We start from the raw sequence: 16880 nt of genomic DNA on the forward strand, positions 1-16880 counted from the left end.
TAATTACTTTTAGATATAAAATTATAATCAAATATCAATTTTTACTTAAAAACGCAATTCTTAAACAAGAATATTTGGATTTATTTTATAGCAAATTACATAAAAGGCGATACAAAACTCGATTTACTAATTTTTATTATAGCTATTAAATATGAAAAGAAAAAAAAATCACATAAAAAAGTATGGGCGGAAACACCCTCCAGATGAGTATGAGGGAGCTGTTTCCCCGTCCCGATAATAGATTCGTCATTTAAATTTCCGATTGCACACGGAAAACATGATTAAGTTTTCCTGTTTTATTTATTGAAGTTGTTCCAAGTATATTCCTTGCCGCTACAAAAGCTCGTGAAACACGGAACTTTTCCGAAAGAATTCGTCAATGATCCATTTCTGAAGACTAGATAAATATGAATGAATGATTGTGTGTGTTCTGCCTCCGATAAAGAATTTTCATTCTTTATTATTTAATGTTCTCTTTGTGTTTTCGGATTACTTCCATCTTACCTGGGACATGGAATTTAGTAATAATCCATATATATGATTTTTGCCCTTTATTTTTATTGATTTTTTTGTTATCTCTTCCTCTCTTTTGCTGCTCTTTTCTGTTTCTTCAGACAGTTTATCAGTTAAATTTTGAAACACTCTGTATTATCATGAATATTAGAAATATGATAGGAATTTTAGTTTTAAAATTCTTTGAAGGTAAAATAAAGTATGGGGATCAGTGTTTAAAAAAAGTTAGTGATAATACGTTACGTTAATATAAATAGAAAACGCAAGCAAATTACCAACCAATAAGAGCAGATAGATCGTTGTAATAAATTGCTTGAACTAAGAGACGAAACACTCTACCCATACTGAAACTCTGAGTAACAAAAATCAAAAGTTTTATCAAAATTTTGCTTAAATTTTTGATTGCCTAGTTATGAACTTCTTCTACATTTTACGTTTGTGATATGTTAATGTTTAATTGTAATGTGATAAATTTAATTTTTAAAAAAGAACTACTTGATATTAACGGAGGTGATTGCATTTCTCTCAACCCCCCCAAATCAATATTAAAAAAATAAGAAAGCTTACAATTTCAGTGTAATAGAAATACATAATAAGAACGAGTTGTATTATCATTCTTAAGTTATTTTTTACTTCAGTTTTAAATCCATATTCTTTAATAATTAGATTAAAGAATTTTAATAATTAGATTAAAAGAGCAATTACTTTTCCCAAATCCTGTTCTGACTTTATCCATTTTTATTTTACTTCAAAGCTTACGACCCTTTAATATGTAATCAAGGATGCCCCCCCCATACACATACCACCTTCCATTTACGAAACAAAATCGAAATTTTAGTGTGCGTTCTATGAACAGTACCTATTTCTACAGTATTCTACCTATTCTACAGTACCTATTTCGCAAATTTTTATTCCCGATAAAAATCAAAGCATCTTTTTGATGAAAGCATCAGCAATGGCCTCGGTCCCCATTGGCTTCAATTTTTGAGATATACTAATATCTCAAATCTCTAGCATCATTTACTAAATTTTGACAGAGACCCTAGTTTTAGCACAACGGACAAAACTCGCCTTTATCCTAACATAGCTAACCAATCAGAAACCTTCGTGTTTATTGTGGAAATATAATTGAAAATAATGCTTTCATTTTCTCTAATTAGATGCAGCTCATTAAAGTTGGTTGACATTACTAAGTTAATACTACTAATATAATGAGCTATCAGCTACTCGCCGAAAACAGGGGTTATATTATTCATGTAAAGGATTTGTAGTAATTAATGTTTGCTGAAAACGAATTTCTAGAATTAATGAGGTAAGCAATGCCCATCACAATAAAATGTATTTTTATTATGAAAAACGATCATCTACTAATATAAAAGAAATGAAAATTTCATTTCTCGTTGGAAAATTTTGTAGAGATAGTTAGATTCGGTATCGCACAATTATTAGTATTCAGAATTTTTAACAATCTAACAGGCGCAGTTTTACCTTATTATTTAACTTTGTAATTAGCGTTCTCAAATGAGATGGTGAAGTAATTAAGGTAACAGCGATATTTGAGAATCCCTTGGAGGAAAAGTTAGTTTTTTTAATGAATGTCAGCGGTTTCGTGAAAGTAATATCAGTTTCTAATTAGTTGTAGTAGCTAATACCCAATGTCTAGTGTAGACGATGTTGCAATGATGCCATCATAAGCGGGATATTTGACAAACTGGATTTCTTTTCATGTAATTATGTAGTTCCACTGTTCATGTTCTTATGTCTTTGTTTATGGTCTAGGTAATAATGCATTCATACGATTTGTTTTTGTTATATGAAAAAAAACCAGTCATTGTCTTGTAAATTACTTTGCTGATTTTTCGCTATTTCCTTTTTTTTTAAGGATGCATTTGTCACCATTTTTGTGAATCAACATTTTGAACGTTGACTCCACGGATAATTATAATTCAATCGCAAATGAAGAATTGCTTTAAAAATAGAATAGAAATCCGATGGCCTCCAAAATGAAAAGGTATGCCATATCACAAGTGCCTTAATCAAATATGGCATTGCATATATGTATCTGTCGACGATATCAAAGGGATTGTGAATTTCATTTTATATATATATATATATATATACGCTTTTTTGTACAGTAAATACTGCGCATGTAGATAAACTAGTTACCTCGAGCTTACTAACTATCTCATCGGCAATATTTGTTACATTTGATTTCAGATAATTCCTTTAGATTTACTTTTATACACATCTTACATTAAAGCCTCTTTATTTTAATACATTGCTATATTTCTTTTTATTGTGAAACTGCATCTTTCTAATGGAGACGATCCTGTAACATCATAGCTCTATTAAAGACATAAATATCCGATTCACCTATTTTCTAAATTTCGCAATGCCATCCCTTTACTTTTTTTACAAGTAAAAAGCAACTTGTGAAATTTTTAATAATGCTACAAACCTATAATATTGCTTCCCTGCATAATTATTATCATAATAAGGAAGAGAGCGTTACAGACAGCTATGACAGATACTGAATATTATCTGAGGTAATATTGTCCGGTTTTAGTGACACACTCGAAGACCGAATAGTGACTTGGCACGGATTTGGTGCCAAAAATTATGGTTCTCGAATACAAGAGAAATTTGGATACACGATTCTCCAGATCTTTTGATAGCTATTAAAGCCAAGGCGCACACACAAAAATAAGCATCCAGTTAATTATTTTATACGTATTTGTAGAAGGAATAAAGCATCGTCATCCGCTATCGGGTTTCTTGGACATTTTGTCCAAACCAATGAACGAATAATTCCTTTTTCGTAATAGCATTTATTTAAGGATTCTAAAGATTTCTAAAATATTATTTATACCGCTTTAGGTTTCAGTTTAGAATTCTCCTTGAATGACGATAAAATTGAGATCGTCGTGAATAATGATAAATTTAAAAATTTAATAATGTGTGAAAAGGGGGAAAGTATTATTGACTTTTACTTAATTAAAATTTCAAAAATTTACTCCAAGATGCACATTCTCACACTTTAAAGCATATTTGTGCCAAATGTGGTAACTTTAAGTCCTAAAGAGCGTCAACACATACACGCACATTCATCCTTATTATTAGGAAAGGTAAAAATGCATGTTTTTCTTCCATACTTAGAAAGTTAGTTAATTATATTATATTCAAAGATTAAATTAATGAAACTAGCTAAATTCTAACTACAACATTGCTACTTTTCAAAAACTGTGTTTATTACATTAATCATAAAATATTCACAATAACACAGATTTAACACGATTTACAAATTAAGGCATTAAATAGCTATATAAAAAATGCAGGTAAGGCAGCATGTTATGCAACTGAAAGTTCAGTTCTGATAAACTGATGTCATTTCATATCGTTAAGTGGCACAATAAGAATTTTTAATTTATTCTACCACACAATTAAGAAATAATCTAACACAGAATGTCAGATATGTCTGGGATACGTGGCAAAATTATGAAAAAAAAATAACTAATAACAAGGCATCTTTTCAGTGTTTCGTACTAAAAACAATATTTCTACAAATTTTTGTCACATTATAATTTCCAAGAATTGTATAGATGATGTTAGATATGGCCTTCTAAGAACTGCATGAAAATAATTCAGCGAGTTACCTATCTCTAGATTTAAGTATTTTTCATATGGGATTAAGTAAATGCATTAAATACAGTAATTTGCAGAATTTAAAGCAGCATTTTATAGCTTTTATTATAATGTGAAAACATGATGTTGTTTGACGTTTTTGAACCCACAAAATGCATGGGTACAAAATTGGTGAATTTTCACGTTTGACGCATGAAGTTTTCACATTTAGAGTTATTATTAGAGTGTCAAAGAAGATTGTTACATTTTTAGACTTAACATCAACAAAAATTTACAAATTGGCACGATTGTCCGTCATGTACCCGATTCTCCTATCTAGTCAATAAAGGGCAGGGGCGTAAGAAGCCATCCCTAAAGAAGCTCAAAGAAGAAAAGGGGAATAAACACGAAAAAGCGACGGGATGTATCGAAAGATGCATATATCTATTATAATGATATATTTTTTTTAATTTTCAAATATTCTAGCTGGGAAAAAAACTTTTGGGGTTCCAAAGGTTTTGAAAAACGTTTTTTCTAAATATTGGCGCATGCGTAATCTGATAGTTACCTGATTGTTTAAAACCGGTTCAAACTGGTTAAAGATTGAAATTAATTAAGGCAAACAGTGACTTAAAAATAATAATGTTCTCATATCGTATATTAAAATTTGGATAGGATATTTGTATTTTTCTATTTTCTTTATTCCTCAAATCCTCACACATATACAAATGTATAGCGTGAAATTGAGTACCGTTTGATCATCTAACGCACAAGAAGGGAGTTCACATCGGGATTTAATAACTATCATATTTCTATCTAAAGGTAATAAAGCCTTTATGTCTTTTTTGAATGGGTTTTGCATAAATTTTTATTGTGGTCCAAAATTCTTTGACGTCTTGTGAGACTTTAATTCCAGTTATAACTATTATTTCTTATATACAATAACATGAACAAGAAAAACACCATGCCCAAAGAATAGTGATAAATATTAAGTCGTCATTTTATGCATCTTTTAATAAAACCCTGCACTTAGTGATTAATATTTAGGAAACGAAAACAACAAAGAACTTTACCGAGTTAAGCCAATTAGGCAATTTCATGGCACACTGCAATTAGATCCAATGGAACAACGGAGAAAACAAATGATCCCAGAAGCAAATACAAGGAATTCATCGCATTCTAATTGGATTAAGAGGAATATAATGATACACAACAAACAATTATGCCATCAAAAATTAATAATTCCTAAACAATTGATATCTCTGAGCACAAAAAGATCTTCTAAAAAAACAGAAATCCATTCGATTTTTATTCACATTCCTGTGTGTTTCTTTATCTAATCTTATTCTCTGCGTTGATCAATTTAGATTTTTTCTTCTTCATCATCATTCGTTTTGGATCCTTTATCCGATTATAAACTAGGGCAACTGTTTCTTTTCCATTCTCTTCATTTGGACTAGAACTCACTGAGCGTATAAAACGTTTTCTTTTTTCTTTCTTTCTTACTTTCTTTTCTTTTCTTTTCTTTTTTTGCTTTCTTGAGTTGTTGTTTTATTCTGTTGTTTTTATTTTATTCATTAAATAAAGCTTCCCCAAACGAGGATCTGAAAAGCATCACTCATGTGTCTTTAATTTTTCCCGTGTTTGTTGAAGATCTTTGAAATAATTCGTTGAATTCCATTCAAATAGGAAAAGCTCAAGATTCCTCTAAAGATTAAATAAAATAGACAAACTAAATACTGAAATAATAATTAAAAATCCTGATTTTTACCCTGTTGAAATATGTTATTCACATCATTATTATATTATGCGGAATATTTTCAAATGTTTCTCCTGTTTTACTAAAAATTCAAAATATTTTAATTCCAGAATCCCTGAAACATTAAACATTAAAAAAAAATTAACATATATTCAAGCATTTATTTTAAACCACTACAGCCATATTTAACAACCGAGACAATGCACTTCTAGCTTACTTATTTTTAAAGCGTGAAATATTGCCCTTATCTCCTCGATGTAATTCTATATTATGAATGACACACAATAGTGTGAAGGTATCGTAGAACAATATATATTATTGGAGTATATCATAGGAGTTGGAAGGTCAAGGAATATATTGAGTAGGTCATAGTCAAGAGCACTACATGAAAAGATTTCTGCCATCATCGACACATGTATAATCTGAAAGACTTTTCAGATGTATTCCTTAGAAAGAGACATCTCATTATCGGAGTTGGTATCAAAATAGCCACACCACCATTTTGTACCTACAAGTATTTAGTAATAAATACCAGTATGCCTAATCTTTATTTTTATTTCATTCGAGAACTCATGATTCTTAGAAACATCATGAATGTTCTACTATGTCCCGCCGTACTAAAGTTTCAAGAGATATCACAAAATAAAGCTTTGATAAACTCCAAACTTTAAAAATTAGTTGATTTTGTCAGTTTTATTCATCAACTAGTTCCAATTTAATAAAATTTACAGACATTGTTAGCAATTCATAATATTCTGCATCTATTTTATTCATCAACTTTCTGGATTTAGTCAAACTTCCAGCCATTGATAAGTATCCAAAATGCTTTATATTTTTTGTTCATAATAATTGTAAAATTGCACTTTTTTTGCTACAGTAAGATGCAGTTCGCGAAAGTTGGTTGACAAGACTTTATTTTTTGATTTCATTAAACATGACTGGTGAACTGCTGGTTGCAATGGAGATTTGTAACTTACTATCTTATGAATTCTTTTCTTTTAAACAAAACCAGTTTTTTTTTAAATTAATGGATGTGACATGATAACTGTAGCTTAATCGCAATTTATTTATCTTTCACAATTTATCTTTTCTTTCGATTTTCGGCATTCCAAATAAAGACAAATTAAGTTTTAATATGGATAAAAAATTTATAAAGTTAAATTCTATGGAGTATATTTCTTCCTGTCGCTTTATATGATAAGACAAACGAAATAAACTTCGCCGAAATATGTTACAATAGTCTTCCAAATTTTGCAATTAAATAACAAAAATTACTTGCACCCTATATTAAACCTATCAAGAATCCAAAATGTTACAATGTTTCAAACACTATAAATCTTATTTTGTTCTTCCTTCATACAAACCCCAACCCGTAACAAAATCCTAGAATAAAACCATTTATCCTTGTTATTATTAACCAATAGGGAAATACAAGAACTCCCCAAACATCGGCTATCTTTCCTTAGAAGAAATCTATGGACTATCGTGAAAATGCTCACCAATCAAGACTAAGCTAATCCGAACAAACAATACGAAGATCTCCCCCAAATCACAGCATGTAATAAATCAATTCGTTGCCTCCTACCACCTTACAGCAGGTGGAACGATACCTCAGGGACCCGGGGCTCTCCGTCAGTGCAACCTGTCAATACCTTGCACTGAGCTACAATTCATCAAAGATAATCGCGTTGTCAGTATCGATGGAGGAACGTTTCAGGGTGGTCAGTGGACCGTTGCCACCGCTTCCACCACCACCCCACCCACTCCATCGTCAGACGATATTGAAGAGCCTGGATCAGCAGCAGTTATTTCTGGTGCCTCTAGACGGTTGGATGGCTCGAGTCATAACTTAACCAAGCGTTAACTAGACGATCGGTAATGCAGTAAGTCATTTAAGCACGTGCAAAGGAGGGTTATGGGACCTTAGTCAATGTGAAGTGATTAATTATCAAGTGTATCTTGTTGAAGGCATATAGTCATTAAATCTAAATATATATAACAGAAAGCAGAAATGGACAGGGGTGTTTGTCAGATTCTCCTTATTTTGACATATGAAGGAAACCAATATGATCAAAGTAATAATAAAGGGATTTTTTCTTTAAATTTGTTTGAAATACAAAAATCTTCGGGATCCCTAAAAATTCACATTTTTAAAGAAATTTCAAAATGAAATTGTGAATTTCTATATGAAAGAAATTTAGTGTCATATGAATTTATAAATAAGAAAGAATATAAGTTATTTAAATCTATTGGCCCCTTCTTTAAATTTCTAACAATTCAGAGAAATCAAACAACGAAGAAAAAGAAGAAAATGAATTTCAAAGCAGGTAGAATTATTCGATTATTCGATTATTAAACTGGTCGGCAGTTTAATGATTGAATTATAACAAAATTTGCTTTCACTTCGAAATTCATATTGTCTCGTGTTTTATTATATCATACGAAATATTGCGTCATTACTTTTATTTAATTGCTTCACTTGGCATCTAAACAGAGATATTTAATTCGAATCACATGTTTTTTTTTATTAGTTACTAGACGCCTTTGGCGACCAGCCGGTTCGCCAATCTTAATGTTCGTTTAAATTTTAATAATTAAATATTTTACGCAATTCCAACTTTAATAGATTCTTCATCAAAATATTTTAAAACTTCAAATTTTGATAGTCATATAATTCATTCATAATATTATAAAGGCCTTCAGTCATGACGTAATATGTATCTGACATTTTCTGTTACCCCTCGCAGAATTTATACTTTAAATTAAAGTGGAAAGAATGAATCTATAATTAATATAATAATATTTTTTACTGAAACAAAGCATTTTTTTAATAATATGATTATTGATAACAGAGTCACTGAGCGTTTAAACTTTATGGGCACTAAAGAATATCTTTCTTAATTTATGTAATATCTCAAGAATTTGTCAACAATATTTTCTCAGATTCATCATGAGCAGATCGATTCATTAACAATGTTCATTTTAAATACATCAAACACTAAGAAAATAAAATGAATCGTTTAAAATAATCGGTTGAAAACAGGTTTAAAAAAACTACTTAAAAAACGATGTACTTAAAACTATAAGCATATACAAAAAATATATAACTAACATAAATACAATTTAATTACAAAAGCATGCAACTAACCTAAAAATAATTTAAATCATCCGTTGGTAATGGTTGTCATGTCAACAATCAGAACACAATGCGCATGCGTGAATTTTCAACGCCAGTTGCGGTAACGCTATGCAGATTATACATTTTTAATTTCCTTTATTCTGTGTTATTTTAATTCAAAAGTACTTCAGAATGAATCTGAAAGATGGATTCATTAACAATGTTTAATTTTAAATGCATAAAACATTAAGAAAATAAACAGAATCGTTTGAAATAATTGGCCGAAAAATGTTAACCCTAGTCTCATTACTGTTGGGAGTAAAAAAAAAACTGAAGCCTTACTCATTTGGCGGTGGGGAAAATGGAAGATTGTTTTGGCGGAAAAGTTGGCGGTGCGGAAAATGGAAGATTTTTTTGGCGGGAAAGTTAGTTTTTAATTAATAATTTAAATTCTAATTAAAATTTCAAAAATAGGGACCCCAGGTGCACATTCCCGACCTCTAAGGTATATATGTACCAAATTTGGTAGCTGTAGGTCAAATGACCTGGCCTGTAGAGCGCCAACACACACACACACACACGCATTGAGCTTTATTTATAAGTATATATTATTGCAATTTTCTCAGCTCCTTTTAATATTCTTCCCATCTTTTATCAGTATTCATATCAGCTACTCGCATTAATAGCAGTGTTTGGCGTGAAATGGTAGGGATACTGTGTAAAGTGGTATAGAGTAGTGTAGAATAGGGAATTTAAATTTGTTATATAAAAGTTTTCAAATAATTCCTTTTCATAAAACCCAATCTTTGATTAGTTCTGTCGATATTTAGTAATCCATTGTAATCTAATAGGTCAAGCTTCTAATCATAGTTTTAACAGAATAGATCTAGCAGGCTACAAATATGAACTGAAATTTCGGTAGAGGAAATGCACTAGCATCTAGAACTGTATAAATATAATTGAGTAGACTTTATTGGAATATTCGGAGATCCTTAAAGGACATTTATTCCTTATTAAAAAGTCAACCACATCATGGTCTTTTCGATAGTTTGATGACTTTCATGCGAGGTATAAATACAGTATGCGCCAAAATATACAGTACAGAAATGAAAAGATGAACAAAATTTCATTATTGCCATCTGTGAGTTTATTTTTCCTCAAAAGAAATTAACATACATATATATATATACACTAATAGCGTTTTGATTTACCATGGTATGCATAATGCATGTTTTTAAAGTGTGCATCACCTCGCTGTATCAATCCTATCATTCACGCAGATTCTTGATATCTTGAAACAAAAGCTACTGCAGACTTCATCAAGATATACGATTTTCTCACGTAATGCAGGCAAAATTCTTGGTTGATTTTCACATTTGAATACACTCTAATTTAATATTCCCCACTAGTAGGCATCAGGTGGTGTAAGATAGGGGGAATGTGACAGATATGGGAAGTCAGTAATACCACGTGAAATGAATCGTCCTGGAAAGTTTTCTAGCAGAATGGTTAGATTTTCTCAAGAGGTATGGTTGGTCGTCCCGTCCACTGTCTATTTATCTGAATGTTCCTTGCACGACAGAAGCTTCTCAAATCCTGAAGAAATGGGAAGATCACTTATTAAACCTCTTATTAAACTTCCCTTGGAATTGTTCTGCCAATTTTTTTCAAACTCGGTCCACCTTCGCGCCCACTTCCGTAGGAGAGGGAATAGTGCTCGACTACAAATACTTTTTCCTCTGTCGAGAGATCCATTTCCAGCAACAAGTACATAACACAACTTCCTTTTCATTATTACGAATACGTGTAGCTGGAGCTATATCTCGTCGACAAACGCAGCCACCTATTCGAGATGCGCGAGTTTCAGCACTGTGTGTTTTGGCGCATACTGTGCTATTCTTGTTCGCATCCATCGTATGTATCATTGTGATTATTTAAATAGAATACTGAAGTACTTTCAAAGTAAATTGATTCCAAAATTAATAATTAAATAATTTTTTTTTCAAACCGAGCTCATTTTTATATTGAGTTGAGAATATTATTCTTCGAAATGACAGTGGTTTTAGCCACTTTTCCTTAAATATAGAGAGCTTCTTCGAAATACATAAATTTCTATTCTTACAAAATATAACTGATATATCTTGATGGGTTGGGCCACTATGTTTTTATTACATAATTCAATTGCATTTATATTTTATATCCTTGATTGGTGTTCTTTATATCAAATTCTTTTTCAAAATGAAAAATAGGCAATACTTATATGGCCTATAAAGACGAATCACATTCTTTTCTTCCTCCTAATCATATATATATATATTTATACATACATACATACATACAGGGTAGTCCAAAACACTTTCCTGTATATGAATCCCTAGCAGCTAATCCGATTTACTTAATGGTATGAGCTCAAGAATTTGATGATTATAATAACATAGTTCTTACAGTTCCGGTTTCAAAGAAGGAATTTCGAAATTTTCGAAAGGCAACACCCACTTTTTTCCTTGACCACATTTATCAGTGTATTGAAAATCCACAAACGAGGTTGGAGCTATACGCATACGGCGAAAATCGACTTCGTAAGATGTTTGCAAAGAAGATTGTAAAGGACCATTGACAAAGAGGATGTGAGTTAACACATTGCATAATTCACAAGGTTAGATCGTAGAAGTACCAAACACTGAACATTACGTGTAAAGTATTGCCTATAGAAAAATCTTTAAAAAGCCGTGTGGGAAGAGTGTTTCTTCTGTCAGATGTTCAAATGTGCCAACGACCTGATGTTTGCAATGAAAAAACGAGGTGAATTGATAAAGCTGTCTTATCTTATTGTCTTATCTTATCGCCAATTTGACGACTAGAAACTACCCATTAGGCAACATGATGTTATCTAAAATGTGCCTTTCTCCCCAAAGAAAGAAACCTAATATTTCGACTTAATTGCAAAATAACCTAGAAAACCAGGAATGGAGCCTTCTTGCCATAATCTGAAAATCGCTAAGTAAAACAAGACAGTGCAACTATATCTTGGTTGAATAACGACATTTTGTGTTTAATAAAGATAGAGATCTAAAAATCGCCAAGTAAAGCCCGCAGCCGTAATATTAAACAAGAATAATTTTGTTAATCTTAGGAACCTTCCAATTATTTGACTGGAACCAAGTCTATGTTACTATTTTGTCGCCCCTAGAATTAATCTTAAATCAAATTAAATAATTATATGGATCAATAAGTTGTATTTATAAACATATGACCAACGGTTATGGTTGAAAAAAAAACAGCAATGAAAAAAAACTTTTTTTTCTCGGTCCTATGTCTCAAAACATAATAGTCATTTCTATTTTTATATACTTCGAGGACTCATAAAAAATATTCAATTGACTAAAAATTGTATACTGAGTCAAATTCCTAAAGTTTTGAATCAATTATTAAGTAACCTGAAAAGAAGATTTTAAATTCTTTTAAGGTGTATCAATGAATCAGAGAAAAAACGTACTCTATCATCCTATAAATCAGCACATTGTAATGAGTGAATAAAAATTTGAAAAAAAAAATGAACTGGATAAGTTAATCGTTTTTTAGTTCTTAGCGAAAGTATGTTACGTCGTACATATGTATAAGGCAAAAAGAAAAAAAAATGCAAATAGCAGCCTCCTTCTAAACTAATAACAATTAAAAATTTAAAAAAAAAACTATTTCTTGGAACAAAAGAATAATTCTATGACCCATATCGACTTATGCAAGATTTATAAATTTTAAACACCTTTTTATTCATTGAATCAAATGCAAAAACTTAAAAGAACGAAACAAATTCCGAATATATTCTAATAAATGAATACAAATAATAATCATTCTTAAATATTTATGAAATGAGTGCATAAATTGTTGATTAAATTATTGAAGAAGCTGAATTTTTTTTTTAATTCCAATTTTTGATCAGGAATTTTTTTAAACGAAGAGAACTAATCCCTTGAGACAGATACCTATCTGTTCTTACAATCTAAAAATCATGTTTAAAAGAAATCTCGTTTCAGCCTTCCGGAGAAACTCATTAACCCCCCCCCCCCCCCTCTCACAAAAGAAACAGGGGTATTTATATTCTAAAGTCGTATTCCATCTATTTCACATGTAAGGCTTAACGAAGAGCAATTATTTAAACTGGAATGTAAGGAACAATTCGAACACAAGAGAATGGTTGAAAGTTCCCCTCCTTTATTTTTTTTTGAGCGTGTGTCACTCCTTTTATTCTTGCTTCTTTCTCCTCTAAAAATGCTTCTTTATCCCTGGGGGAGGTCTTGGAAGACGAATGGTTCTTCCGTCGTTGTGGTTCATTTAAATCAGCTCCGCTCCACCAAATTAATAAATCTCGGTGCTTTGGTAGAGACTATGAACGGAGAATTTTTGGCTTTTCAAATGACAACTCTTGTTTCGGTTGACGTATGGGAGGATTTTAGTTTTAGATCTGCTTGTCTGGTAGAGATTAAAGTTCTTTCTCGGTGTGCCAAGTATTAAATCGAGGATTTGTTTTGTCGCACTCCGAAGGATTCTTTAAAGATTTGTTTGGTGTATTGTCTGGATTTGTGGGGAAGTAATACCGGACATGAATAATGGGATTTATAGATAAAGACATTTTGACAAAGAACTCGAGCTTATTGTATCTGTCAAATAAATGTAATTGATTAATGGAGAGCGTCGGATAAAAATTTGTAAATGCGAAATCGAAATTTATTTTAAGTGTATTTTTTAAAAAAAATAAAAACATCTCATTATAAAATTAAAATATTATTTATTTTCAAAAACGCAAAAAATAACTAATTTAATTATAATTATAACTATTTACTAAAAATTTTAAAATGTATAAACTAAACATCATTTAGTAATGCAATAATTATTTAGAATATGTTTTTTCTTTGTTCAGTTTAGAAATTCAGAAATTTGCCAGAGAAGTCAGTTGCTAAACAAACTATTTACTCAAAGAATTGGCTATTATTTGACAGTTATTGAAAATTGATAGAATTATTTTTACAAATTTTTTTCAACTTTTAATATTAATTTTACATTCGATTACCTGGCAAAGATTCTAAACAAATTTAATATTACAAATAAGTTTTTAAAATTTTGTAGAAAGAACACAATGTGTGCAATTGCGATTTCAATACTTTTAATTCTTTTTCCCACCCACTTTCGTCAGATCTAGAAATGGGATTGAATGTTGATGATCGTTTAGATTACCTTAGTTTGGTCAAATTAATGTCCCGTTTAAAAGAATCTCTACGGTTATTTTGGGAGGACTTCGTTATTTTGAGGTCAGAGGATGAGGACAATAACTAAGATGCCACGCCCCTTTTATAAACCTCCGCAGCAAACCAGAGGAGGACATTTGGCCTCGACAAATTTAACGTACACTATACCCGCTTACAAGACGGTTCTTCGGTGAAATCGAGTCTCAAACCTGGAAATCTTTAGTCGCGAATATGTGATGATGATCGCTGTAATTTTGATGTTTAATGATTCAATATGTGTAAAAAGCAGTCAGCCTTCTTAATCTTATATCTTTATTTTAATTTTTTTTAATTAACGTGCTAAATATCGAATGTATGTTCCTTAACTGCTAATTAAAATATTTAAAAGATCAAATCTTTTGTTCCTCATTGGTCGTGAGTTTTACATTCATACCCATATTTATATATGTATTACTGCAAATATAAAGAGGAGAATGAACCTATACTGTCAAATTTCTGCGTGTTCTTCCCTTTCAGTGTTTTTTCGTTCAGATTATTATAATGCTAGTCATTCTGTAAGCTCTTGTAATTTACACTTAGCTCTCCGTTAACTGCACTACAAGTACTTTAAGTTGAATGCATACAATAGGCTTAGAACACATATAATTCATTTTTTTTTTATTAAAATAATAGACAAAGATTACAGTTACTAATTTGGCAGCTAATCAAAGAAATTGCAACGTGTTTTATAAAATTTAATCGGTGAATATAAAATTCGAAGCATAATAAATATCGTATTCTATCATCTCCTTTGGATAGCAAAGGAGCAATTAGGGTTAAATAAAAATAATAAAAATATAAGTTGAAATAATATTAAATCAAAACATTACTAAATAAAAATGAAAATATAAAAAATAGCAGCTTTCAATGATTGATGTTTCAGATTATTTTAATTAGAAATAGCACATTCAAATTGGATTTAAAAGTGAATATTAAAATCCTTATATTATAAATTTAAACGAGGAGTTCTTGCATGCATGCATATTATATATTTATATATATATATATATATATAACAATTTCAAATCCTGTCGGCTTTTTAATATGTAATATTATTTGTTGTGAAGCATGAATGCAGTTTGAAGACAATGAAGATACTTTTTATCTTTTTAAATTCTTTTTAATCCAACGGGAAAGCATAATTATTTACAAGCACAGACGCGGACAAGACGTCCGCCACAGCGCATTACAAAAGCCGAAGTGGGGAAAAAAGGGCCGAAATAAATTATCCCTCGCCTTATATAACCTTAGATTTTGATAGGGAAAATATTTCTTCATTGTGCTAATATATTAGTAAGATTCAGATGGGGATTTCTGACGTATGTCAATCACATGTAAGGGAAACACAGGGATCTTTTAAGAAAGAATTTGCTTACTGGACATTTTTACCCCTTCACGCCGAGCGTGTGAAAGTATCGGCGCTTAGCTGATTAAGCAATTTTATGAAGCTTCTCTTGAATTAATTAAGTAGAGAAAGTGGAAATGGATCACGAAATAGGAGAATATTTTTAGAATGAAGTTACTATGAGCTAAATTAAGATAAAATCTTGGAAATTAATTAAATTGAAATTAAAAATTTAAAATATCATTACACACACACACACACACATATATATATATATATATACAAATTTAATTCGAGCATCTCGGAAATGGGTCTAACTGTTTGGATAAAATTTTATATTTAGATACAAGTTTTGCTTTTTAAGTTTATCTATATAAGGGTATTTCTTCAAAAAACGCGATTTTACACATACACACAAAAAATATTATTTTAACTATTCCAGTTTTTTTCTATCTGCTCTCGGGGTTTTTTTTTATTTAAATGAGCAGTTCATATGTAGGTTAGATTGAAAAATATTCATATGTAAACAGTATGTGATTCGTATAAATATTTTCGACGAAAAAACACGATTTCACAAAAATTGCCGAGTCAAGCTCGGTCTTCCATATATACTTAGCTAAAACAAACACAACGATGTAAAAGAAACGAATTACTTAAGTAAAAGTGTGAATAAAACCCTTATTAGAACTTTTGACAGAAAACGATAATAAAATTAATGTTCAAATTGTTGACAAAAACTTCATCGATGACTTCATTTAGAAATAATGGATAATAGTTTCTAATAGATATCAACTTTTCTTTAAATTAAAAAAAAATTCTCTTAGAAGAATTCTTATTTTACTTTTCCGTAGAAAATCATATCTTCCTAAAATAGAAACAAAGACTTTCAAATTCCTAAATCATATTCCTTCTGTTTCACAAGAAACACGGAAAACTTAACGCAGAGCAATTATTTAAACCGGATGCAAGAACAAATCGAACACGCGGGAACGGACGAAAATTCTTCCCCTTTAACTTTTTTTTTCTGAGTGTATCATTCATTTCCAACCTTGCTTGTTTCTCTTTTACAAATGTCTGCTTTTCCCGAAGGAGAAGATTTAGGAAGACAAATGGCTTTTTCCAGCATTGTGGTTCATTTAAATCAGCTTTGCATGGCCGAATTAATAAATCTTGGTGTTTTGGAAAAGATTGTGGACAACGTATTTTTGGCTTTTCAAATGACATTTCTGGCTGCGGTTGACG

This window comes from Argiope bruennichi, chromosome 8 (genome assembly GCF_947563725.1).
Source record: "Argiope bruennichi chromosome 8, qqArgBrue1.1, whole genome shotgun sequence".
In the NCBI taxonomy this organism is placed as follows: Eukaryota; Metazoa; Arthropoda; class Arachnida; order Araneae; family Araneidae; genus Argiope; species Argiope bruennichi.